This window comes from Prosopis cineraria, unplaced genomic scaffold, assembly GCF_029017545.1.
Source record: "Prosopis cineraria cultivar Desert tree isolate PC_DT_omini unplaced genomic scaffold, ASM2901754v1 PC12, whole genome shotgun sequence".
Taxonomy (NCBI): Eukaryota; Viridiplantae; Streptophyta; class Magnoliopsida; order Fabales; family Fabaceae; genus Prosopis; species Prosopis cineraria.
This window is the reverse complement of record NW_026555343.1, coordinates 23,698,157-23,707,209: the sequence shown is the minus strand read 5'-3', so window position 1 is coordinate 23,707,209 and position 9,053 is coordinate 23,698,157.

The following is a 9,053-nucleotide window of genomic DNA, read 5'->3' as shown; positions in this document are numbered from 1 at the left end:
AAGGACTTAAATTGATATGAAAGGTGCTCCTTACCTTTATCAGATCATAAAGTCTTGACTATGTTATTTAGTTAATTCTCAACCATGTCTAGTTATTTTCTAAAGAATTCTAATGGTTTAGATTTATAAGAGACTAAGTATGTATGGCCATATCATGAATAATCATCGATAAAAGTAATGAAATACAATGCTCCATGTCAAGCCCTCACACTTATCAATCCACATATGTTAGAGTGTATCAGTTGCAAAGTAAACTTAGTTGTAGTCCCTTTTCCAAATGTTTTCTTATTGATTTCCCAACAAGGCAATGACCACACAAGGACATTTCCTTTTTCAAAATAGTTCCTAGCAAACTATCTTTTGCTAGCTTGATCATAAGCTCTTGACCAATATGCCCTAATCTAACGTGCCAAATATCATAATTTAAAGCATTCAATATAGCATAGCAAGAACTAAAATTTTCATAACAATTTTCTGAAATAAAGAAATCACTAAAAAAATATCCAGAGCTAATAATGCTTGTTCAATCTAAAATGTCCATGACAAAGTCATGGAAAAACACATTTATTTGGCATTTAGCCAGGGAAATAATAGACACTAAATTTCTTTGGATTTCTTGTGCATAAAGTACATCTTGCAAAACTAGGGTTTACTCGCCTTGCAACATTAGTTTGCAAGTACCAATCCCTTTCACTTTGACTCTAGCATTATTGCTAACATAAAGCCATCTACTTCTTACTGGTAAGCACCAAAATTTAGAGAAGTTTCCATGATCACTACTCATGTGGTCTGTTGCCCCTGAGTCTATCCATATAGGATTAGCTTTAACAATGAAAGAAATTGGCTCAAAACTAAAAGAAAAATTCTAATGTTTATTCTCTAATCAAGTTGTTCATCCATACATAGAGGGAAGCTTCCTATTTATATTATCGGGATAGGAAGGGGATGTAACTGAAATGAATTAAAAGAAATTAATGTTTAATGAATGTTAATGGCATAACACTATAATGCGGTGGCTGGTGTTATCCTATCAATGTTATTGTTAGCATTATCTCATCGACATTATTCTATTTCATCCTCTTTGGGTTTGATGGAACTCGCCCTTGAGTCAAATTCAGCATCATCATCAATGTAAGGAGATAGATTAATAACATTGAAGGTGGTAGATACACCATAATAACTAGGCAATTCTACCTTGTAAACATTTTTGTTGATCTTTTTCACTATCTTAAATAGACCATCTGCTCTCGAGGATAGCTTTGCGTTTGGTTGTTTAGGAAATCGTTCCTTTCATAGATGTATCCAAACCAAGTCTCCCACATTAAAAGTTTGATATTTTTAATGCTTTTCATAATAAGTTTTGTATCTCAAGTTCTGCTTTTGTATTCATTCACAAACCTATTCATGCAATTTCTTAATTTCCTTAGCACTTTGGTCAGCATTAGAACTATATGGCTGCTTATTAAATGAGAGACCAAGTCTAGCGAACGAGTGCCATAAACAACTTCAAATGGCCACTTCGTAGTTGCTTGGTTATAGAGTTATTGTAGGAAAATTCAACTTGAGCAAGAATGAAGTCCCACTATTTCAAATTCTTCCCCACAAAACTGTGAAGAAGATTACGAAGAATCTTGTTTATAGCTTCAATTTCACCATCTGTCTGAGGATGATGATAGAACACATTTTTTGCTCACTTTTATTTGTCAATTAGGACCCTTTTATTAATGATTTATCACCTTAAAGAACACACATTGCATTAGATTTGGAATTTTGCCTAATTTTCCAAGTTCAGTGCACTAGGGGCATTTTGGTCTAAAAAATGGACTTTTGAGAAAATGTGCAAGAAAAATTGAAAAAGTACATTTTATGTCCAGTTGATGAGTAGTGAAATTATATTTTTAAAATTCATTTTAGTTTAGGAGTAACTAAATAAAAAGTCAACACTTTCTTAAGTGTCTTAGTTTGACCTAGTTTTCGGTTTACCTTTGTGTAAAAAATTTTATATAATTTTGTGCAGCCTAAAACTTAGTTAATTTAATAAATTATACCTTCTAATTACTAATTTAATTCTAGACATTAATTAGATTTTATTAGATCACATGCTACTTAATTGAATTATGTGATTTATGTGACATAGGTGGCATGTGACTTGTGCATCAATTGGGCAATTAAGGTCAACACTCCTTGAGGTTAATGGCTGATAGTTTGCACGTGAATTATGATTATTTTGAGGGATTAAATCAGCTTAAATGATGTGGATGACACATGGGAAATTACACACATTTTGGAATTATCTACCAACCAATAGGAGTTGCCACCTTGCAAGTGTGACAAGGCTCCCATTTCTATTTTAATTTCTTTTCCTTTTTTTATTGAGTATTCAGCTTATGGGAAACACTTAGGAGCACGTCTATACACCTCATTTTTAGATCCAACACTTATCTCATTCATCTTCCACATTTTCTCTCTCTTGTTCATAGTGTTCTTCATTTTCTCTCTTTTATTCTTCATTTTCCAGCACCCTAACCTCCACTTTCAACCACCAAACCTCCACAAAACTCATACCATTCTTCTCCTCTCTTCATTTTCGTTCCATCCCTTCCATTTTCACAACGATTGAAGCTCATTTCCATCATTCAAGAGCTATGGAGTTTGGCCTTCACAAGCAATCACAAGGTTTCTTGAAGATGAAAATTGGCTAAGTTTCTTTATGGAATCCTAGAGAGATGAAGATAGAGGATGAGTCTTGAGCTTCAAATTGGCTGAGTTCTTTTGTTTCCTATCCTCTTCTCTTTTTACTAGATGGTTAGATTCCTTAATCTAGGGTTTAATCATCTTAGCTTGTAAATTCTAATTTGAATTTGATGTTGATGTAAAGAGAGAGGATTGTTTCATTTAATTTCTTCCTTGGACAGCCATGACTGAATTTTGCCTCTCTTTGTTTGACACATAATCTTGTGTTTTTCAATTAGTGAATTACTTATGTTAATATTGCATAATCTTGTAGTGTTAATGCTTGTGTTTTTGACTGTGGCTGTTGAGAGGAGATTTTGAGTGAATCACTTGGCTAATTTCTTCACTAATTGGTTAATTGAAATAGGGACTTTAATCTAAGACCTAGGGAAGTTAGCTAATTAGGTTCATTGGTTTAGGATAATTTTCTTAAGTCATGACAGCTTTAGTCAAGAGGAAAGGGAAGCTTAATTTAGCCTAATCATGAGAAGATAATGAGTCCAAAATCAACTAATCTCTAGGGTTTCACTCTTATGAAAAGGGTAGTTCATTTCACTCACTTTCACTAGCATTTTAATTACTTGCACATTAGGTAATTGGTTTAGATAATTAGCTAGGTAACTAAATTCCTACAAACTTTGGTTGATTTATTTCACTAGATAACTTTCAATTAGACTTAAGACCATTCTTTGGGAGATGACCTAGGGTTGGCCCTATATTGCATTAGGGTTAGCTTTAGTTTAATTTTGAGGATAAGTGACTAATTCTCTATCAAAATTTTGGCGCCGTTGCCTGGGAGTGGTTTAGGTTTAATTTTAAGGTTGTTTAGTGCTTAATTTTTATTTTTAGTGTTCCTGGAAAATTTTGTGAAAAATTATAAAAAAATTGTGTTTTGTGTTTTGTGTTTTGTTTAGCATTTTTATGTGTTTTGAGGATTTTGTTATGTTTTGAAAAAAAAACAGAGAAAAAAAATTAGTGCAATTTTCATTGGTTTGGTGTAGAGCTGAAATTACTCTGTTTCTAATGTCTCTATCTGAAATTGAAAAATTAACTGGGAATGAGTCTGAGGGAATTTAAACTTGAATTTTATTTCATTGAAAGCTCTATATCTTAGCTTCATTTTAAAATATGTTTGGTAAATTTTGGATGTGGGAAGTGTCCTGTGAAAATTTTACAAACTAACAAGGTCTAGGGAGCCTTTATAGAGGACTCCCGAAACCCTGTTTCAACTTTGAGTCAGCACATCTCCCTCTCTGTGTGTCCAAATTGATTGACTCTAGTCTCATTTTTCTTATTATTGTATTATATATTTTTTTGTGTTTAGGATTTTCTTCAATTTTTCCATTTTCCTATTTGAAAGTTTGTTGGAATCTCTAAAGGTCTTCTAGATGAAATCCTATTTCTCTAGACCTATGGACTAATTTGTGAAAACTTTTGGGAACGATTGGGAAGGAGTTTTAATCTGAAAGTTTTATATAATTTTTCTGTATATCTCTTGTGTTTCTCATAAAATTTTCAGGGGAATTTATCATGTGGATTGGTTGCTAAAAAATCTACAAGTTCACTGTCTCCAGAAAGCCTGCTGTGCGAATTCCAGAATTGTCAAAGCTTCTTAATTGAGTATTTCTAACTCTCTTTCTACCTTTTCAGTGATTTTTGTTTGTGTGATTATTTGTTTGTTTGTTGAGTTCCAAAAAAAAGAAAAAAAAATCACTTGTTTTTGCATTCTAGAGCTTGCTTATGAACCTTGATTAATCATGTTCCCTTATAGCTATAATTTTACACCTCCTTATCATAATCAATTTCAAGCACAATACAATTTTAACCTACCTCACCAACAAAAAATTAAATATTGTGTGCATTATGAGTCTCCTTACCATTTTTATTTTGAGTGTCATTCTCTTGTAGGATATTCATCGCCACAACCTGAATACCAAGTAAGAAATTGCTACCAAATAATTGGAGAACCTACATTTACTCAAGACCAAAATGAAAGAAGTCCATATGATTTTCAAGACAATTACATGTGTCTTATGCAAGAACCACAAGGAACTTCATTCTATCAAGAGGGTTCAATTCAATATGAAGATTCAACAACCCAAGAAATGATGAGAAAACTTCAAGATGGTCTTGATTCCATGAAGCAATCCATGGAATACCGCCAAAGAAAAGATCAAATGTTTCAAGAAATGGAAAAATCTTGAGACCCTTTGAAAGCCTTGGATGATATGATAGAGAGACTTACTCAAATCAACAATTCATTTCAAGCTTCACAGATTCAAGAGTCATCTTGTTTAGGTAACAATTCTCCTCTTTTTGTTGAGGTTGATTCTTCTTCACATTTGACTTTGTCTAATGATGAGCATAATAATTTAAATGATGATGACACAGATGAAGAAATTATAGTTGAATCACCTTGGATGTTTGAGCACGAATCATATTATGAAAAAGTATACCCTTGGAAGAAAAACACTTTGAATTCACATGATAATTCTCTTGATTTAAATTCAAATATCATTGAAAGTGTTGACTCTTCACTTAGCTTGAATAAAGAAAATGAGATGATGTTGATGGTGGCGATGATGTATCTTGTGTGCTTGAAATTTCAATTCCTTCTTGTGATATTGTTGATAGTACACATACACTTGTTTCTTCTAACCATAATGTGCTTGAGAAAGGTTGTTTACCTTCTTTTGTAGGTGAACAAGGCAATGTGGCCAAATCATCTCTTGATTTCAAGGAGGAACTTGCTCAACTTAAAAAGGCTAATGTGCAAGGCTTACAAGAAATTGAGGACAAGTCATAAGAAGGAGAGAATTTAGAGGATTTAAAGCATGAGAAAATTGAAGTCAAAGTAAATGCTCTTGAAAATCCTAATGGTGAAAGCATCAAAGGAGCTAATGTTGAGGAATTTCCTCTACTTGAGCTTGATGTCCAAGACATTTTCGAGCTATTGGAGGAAAGTTCTACACTTGTGGTACCCTTGGCTAAGCACCCCATTGAAATACTTGAAGAGACTGTGGCTCCTACTGAGGATTTGAACAAGCAATTGAATACTCAAGATGACAAGGAGGTTGGAATTCAAAGAATTGATTTTACAAAGCCAAATGGTAATGAGAATAATATTGATTTAATGCTTGATGATTTTGAATGATGAGTTGGCTTTGTTTCATAGTACTTGTTCTAATTCCCTATTCACTTGTGATTGTTCACATGATTCTCCATGCCCTATTTGTTTAGAAATTAATTCATTTGTATTTGAAAAGAGTAGCAATCATATACTTGATGAAATAATTGATGATGCATGTTTGTGTGAAATTAATCATGAGTGCACTTCTTTGGAACCCAATATGCTTGAAGAAGGGTTATTTGTTGATTTTATAGGTCTAAATAAAGATATAGCCAAGAGCCCACATGTACTTAGAGGATTTATCATTGCAATAGAAGAGAACTTGGCTAATGATAAAGATAATCAACGACATGGAGTTATGGAAGATTCTACACCATACATCTTGATGCCATTACAAATTGATCCCGAGCCTCTACCTAAAAGAAGACCACAATGAGTAGTTTCATGCTACTCCTTAAAGATGAAAATTTCAATTTTAAGAGCTTGTGGAGATTTAAACTAGGTTGTATCTTCTTCACCCTTGCTCTTTACTTTACTTTGTTTTATGCTTTGATTTGGATTGAGTAAATTGAAAGTGTGGGGGAGATGAATCTAGTAGGAAAAGGTAGAATTTCATTATTTTTGGTTTTCTTGTTTCTTTTTGGTTTGTTTGTGTGTTTGAAAAAAAAATTCAGCACCACATTTTTGTTATGCATTCATTATTGATCTCACCTTGTTTTATCACTAGTCTATACATACATTGAGGACAATGCATGATTTAAGCGTGGGGGAGAGAAATAAATGTTATTTTGTTTTTTTTGAAATTTTTTTTAAAAAAATTAAAAAAATTGCTTTGCTTTGCTTTGTTTTGTTTGAGGTTACTTAATGACCTAGCTCTTGAATGGATATTTTGATGCTCGAGATGTGGTAATTTTTAGGATTGAATAGGTGTAAAGTGAACATTCTTTTACCTTGAATTAATGGATTAGAGTGGAACATTACCCTTTCATGGAAGAAGCTAAACACTCATGTGTGATTAATTCCTTAGTGATGTTACCCTCTAGAATTTGTTTCACTTCTTAATTGAGACCATATGTCTTGTACTTGTTTGATAGGAGATGAAAGATGGAATTCATAAAAATAGCCAAGAGCCAAATAGCCAACCCATTATTATTGATTATCTTTTGTTAGCCACTTTGAGCTTTTGGTTTAATTCTTAAAAATAAATATTCACCCTATTTTTCCCAAGGAATGCATGTTTTACTTTTATATATCTTTTTAATATTCATTGCATGTCCTAGATCAAATGAGTGGATGCCTATTATCATTTTTCTATCCATTACTCTTTATCTTTTATTGTTACATCATTGCATGCATTATTTCCATTGTTTACAAAGAGTAAGGGGCAACCAAAAGAAAAAGAAAAAAAACAAAGAATGATTTGAAAAAAATATATATATAGTCAAAAAGAAAAGAAAGGAAGTTGCTAGAAAAAGAAACAAAAAGAAAAAGAAAAGAAAGAAAAGAATAAAAAGTTGTCTAGCTCATCCATTCCATTTGTTTAATTAATTCTTATCATTGCTTTCCATCCTCATTATGTTAAGGTGGCCACTCAATTGAATTAGGTTATGCTTTGCATATTAAGGGGATATATCTTGACTTTAGCATTATTTTGATGCTAACCCTATTTTTTTCATACATGCATTTCTTAGACATCCTTTCATTACCCATATTACAACCTAATAAAGTCCACTTGATTCTTGATTGCAAGTGTTATTTAGTGATGGAGATGTAGAAGGGTTGCAAATTTATGGTGGGGTTTATCCTAAGAAATTTTGAGTGAAATTTAATACCTTATACACTTTGAGTGATGAGAACAAACACTTCACCTATAGAGGCTTACTCTTTAACATTGAGTCTTAGTAAGGGTTTGTTTATGATGTGCATGATTCTCTCCTAATTATTGCCACATTGATTGATATTTTGTAGAAGTTCATGAGATAGTATTTTAGTGACTTTGAACATTGTTTTTCTCTTGTTTCTTTGTCTTATGGATTTTTTAGGGGACCCTTTTCACTTGATTTTGCCCAGAGTGTAAAAGATAAGTGTGGGAGAATTGATAGAACACATTTATTACTCACTTTTATTTGTCAATTAGGACCCTTTTATTAATTATAAATCACCTTCAAGTGCACACATTGCATTAGATTTGGAATTTTGCCTAAGTTTCTAGGTTCAGTGCATTAAGGGCATTTTGGTCCAGAAAATGAACTTTTGGGAAAACGTACAAGAAAAATTAAAAAAGTTCATTTTATGTCCAGTTGATGAATGGTGAAATTATATTTTTAAAATTCATTTTAGCTTGGGAGTAACTAAATAAAAAGTCAACACTTTCTTAAGTGTCTTAGTTTGACCTAGTTTTCAGTTTGCCTTTGTATGAAAATTTTTATATAATTTTGTGCAAGCTAAAACTTGGTTAATTTAATAAATTCTCCCTTCTAATTATGAATTTAATTATGGACATTAATTATATTTTATTATATCATATGCTATTTAATTGAATTATGTGATTTATGTGATACAGGTGGCATGTGACTTGTACATCAATTGGGCAATTAAGGTCAAAACTCCATGAGGTCAATGGCTGATGGTTTGCACGTGAATTATGATTATTTTGAGGGATTAAATCAGCTTAAATGATGTGGATGACACATGGGAAATTACACACACATTGGAATTATCTACCAACCAATAGGAGTTGCCACCTTGCAAGTGTGACAAGGCTCCCATTTCTATTTTAATTTCTTTTCCTTTTTTTATTGAGTATTCAGCTTATGGGAAACACTTAGGAGCACGTCTATACACCTCATTTTTAGATCCAACACTTATCTCATTCATCTTCCACATTTTCTCTCTCTTGTTCATAGTGTTCTTCATTTTCTCTCTTTTATTCTTCATTTTCCAGCACCCTAACCTCCACTTTCAACCACCAAACCTCCACAAAACTCATACCATTCTTCTCCTCTCTTCATTTTCGTTCCATCCCTTCCATTTTCACAACGATTGAAGCTCATTTCCATCATTCAAGAGCTATGGAGTTTGGCCTTCACAAGCAATCACAAGGGTTCTTGAAGATGAAAATTGGCTAAGTTTCTTTATGGAATCCTAGAGAGATGAAGATAGAGGATGAGTCTTGAGCTTCAAATTGGCT